The following is a 3,124-nucleotide window of genomic DNA, read 5'->3' on the forward strand; positions in this document are numbered from 1 at the left end:
TTTTTAACCCAACAGTTGGGTTAGTCCATATTTGACCCAACATTGGGTTGAAACAACCCAGCATTTTTTAGAGTATATGAAAAGATGTATCTACTTACCAACAACAGACAATAACAGACAATATCCTTTATTCTTATTTTATTATTGATTGTTTGCCTAAATAATTGCTTAAGAAGTTATTTCTTGTATTAGGCTTGGTTTGCTGTGGTATTGAAATGGGTGGGAAACTGTCTAGTCATTTATATACAGGTGTGCACATAAGTTTTTCAGCCTGGTTCTCATAAGAAATATAGAAATCTTGTAGAGTAGCCTACAGTTTGTCGATGTAAAATGGTAATTGTGCATTAACAGCTGTCATCCATGTCGGTACGCAAATGGGCTGTCCGAACTTATTTATACAGCGCATTTTTTATTTTCTTCGCGCATGCGGACCTGCGGACCACTTATGTGCACCCCTGTTTATATAGCACTTTATGCAATACAGATTTTTTTCAAGACAGCTTCATAATAAAAAGAAAAATAACAGGATTAATGTTGCAGAATTCTTCAATTATGAAACAAAGTTAATTTCAGCAGTAAAGCAGCTCAACTGAAGATTCAATTTAGTTCATTAACAGTATCAATAATGCAAATGTATTTAATGACTGTGCGAAGTTCAGTAATTTCAGCTATGAGCAGTTCGGCAGAAGATAATAGTGTCATTATTCAACTCGGTGTAGTTGAGTGTTGATTCAATTTAGTTTTTTAGACCATCAGTTCTTATATATTCAGTACAGCGTGTCTCATTGTAGAAAGTGAAGAGCTGCTGGATTCAGTGCAGCAGGATGAAGAAGAGCAGAGAACAGCAGAGGAACAGGAAGCTCTGAGTGACACTCTGAGCACTGTTACACAGGTTCCCTGAACAACACGAGATGTCCTCAACACTGCTAACCATTGAATCACAAACGTCTTTCGAGACACGGCCTTTCACAACTTTTTTCAGGGAATTCCATGAAAAGAAAGAAAACAAAGGTTGATTCAGCTAGCAATAGGTGTATATCATCTGTAGCCTATTAAATGTTTCAAATTAATGATGGAGAGACAAAAATAATGACTTGAAATTTCCTCTTTCTTCCTTTTCTTAGGTGTTGCTGTAATGTAGTGGTTTTCACTCCCTGAGCAGCTCAACATGTTTGAGCAGCTCTTCTCATTTCTTTCCATTGGGAACCATAGTTCTGGGATCTACAGGAGGAAAAAAAGTATTATTTTATTTTATTTTATGTACAAAATATAAAGTCTAATGAAATAACAATCCGTTAGCTGCTCTATTCAATCAGTTCACAACTGACAAGCCGCACCCTGCATTTTATTTCCTGATTGAATGTCCTTTGGAAGTAAAATAAGTGTTGACTTATAGAGATGATATTCATTTGCATATGGTCTGTAAAGTACAATACCTGGAGCATATTGGACATTACACTGGTCTGTGTTACAGCACGCTATAACACTCCTTAGAAAGCCAACATTTTGGGACCCACATGACAGTTAGCAGCTTTTACCCCTTGACATAGTAGTAATGCCACCTAAAAACATGAATGATGCAGGAAAGACCAATTCAACTGCACATTATTTTGATGGACAATTTATTTAAAAATATGTTAGAAAGAAGCAGTGAGAGTTAAAAACAAAAAAACAAAACCTCACAGCTACAAATAAAAAAAAAGAAAGTGCTTTTTTTTCATTTCATACATTTTTTTAAAATACAGATTGTATTGATAGCATAACAATCTGAGAGAAAAAAACCTAAATAGCAGAAATCAAGAATGCCAGGAAAACAAGTAGCAGTTCTAAGAGAAGTTGCATTTCCACTGTTGCAGCTCCAGTAGCAGCATCTCCATCAGTCAGTTATAACAGTAGATTTCAGTACATCATGGACTTATCAACTTGTTCTATTACTGTGTAATTCATGCACTTGGAAGATCCACTGGGACATTACCTCTTGATCTGAACAAGAATCGTCCAAACCTCTGCACTCATAACAGTCGAGAGAGTGTCCTTTAGTAATAAAACAGAGAGAGACAGTGAAAGAGAGACATTGATTATCTCTATTTTTATGCAATAAATATTCAAGCTGTTTGTCTTTGTACCTGCAGTGAAAAGTACGAACAGAAGAAAAACGATCTGCAGATCCATCTTTGATCAGGAGCTGAATGAAATAATGTGTCTGTTTCAGCGCTCATTTTATAGCTCATCAGAAGGGGAGGGTCTTCATGAGTAAATGACAGTTTAAGAGAAATAACTTTCAATAGGTCTATTTAGGTCAGTTTGTTAACAATAATCACAAGACATTAAAATAACTAAATGTATCACACTGAGTCTACTCTGCATTGAGAAGAATCATATTTAAAAAGGGCCTGATTTCTGGACACAGAACTGATGGAGGTATTTCTTTATAAAGGCCAAAAGCATTATTATGCATGTAAAAACATTCTTAAATAAATGAGAGGCACAGACTGCATGTAAACATTTGTTTTTCATCTGTAACATACAATATACATTTCCCCATTATTGACACCCCAGTTTAACAAATGAATATAATAGAAACTATATCAACGTTACAAGGCAAGGCAAGGCAAGTTTATTTATATACATTTCATACACAATGGTAATTCAAAGTGCTTTACATAAAAGAAATGAAAATATAATTAAAAAAATAATCACAACAATAAAACAAGGAATTTAAAACTTTGAAAATGATTTACAAATTGATTTAAGAGGTTTAAAATTAATTTAAAACAGTTAAGAATAGAAAATGATTATACATAAAATATAGTGCAATCAGTTCGGACATTGCACAGTGCTCATTCAGTAAATGCACAGCTAAACAGATGAGTTTTGAGTTTGCATTGACCGATTAACCGCGATAAAGGAGACATATATTGGTAAGATTCAGTCGGGTTACCAGATTATAAACGTTTTAATAATAATAAACGCATCTTGTTAATAATATATATATACCCTGTTTATTAGTAGTGTCGTGTTCTGGTGCTTTAACCGACTAGCTAACATACTAGCATGTTAACGTAGCATTCTAGCAAATACTCATCGGGAATCGCATATTTATAATTTAACTTTATAGTTACTG

The 3,124-nt window shown here is 34.2% G+C and overlaps 1 protein-coding gene across 1 annotated transcript in view; it reads left to right on the top strand.

Moving 5' to 3' along the window:
• The first annotated feature begins 2,873 nt into the window (after positions 1 to 2,873).
• The window catches only part of LOC107584605 (phosducin-like protein), a 6,276-nt gene continuing 6,025 nt past the window's right edge, over positions 2,874 to 3,124 (top strand). The window contains exon 1 of the mRNA XM_016271316.1: positions 2,874 to 2,921. The gene's annotated coding sequence lies outside the window, so the exon portion shown is untranslated. The remainder of the gene's footprint in view (positions 2,922 to 3,124) is intronic.

Source organism: Sinocyclocheilus grahami, unplaced genomic scaffold, assembly GCF_001515645.1.
Source record: "Sinocyclocheilus grahami isolate Dianchi unplaced genomic scaffold, SAMN03320097.WGS_v1.1 scaffold61.1, whole genome shotgun sequence".
Classification (NCBI taxonomy): domain Eukaryota; kingdom Metazoa; phylum Chordata; class Actinopteri; order Cypriniformes; family Cyprinidae; genus Sinocyclocheilus; species Sinocyclocheilus grahami.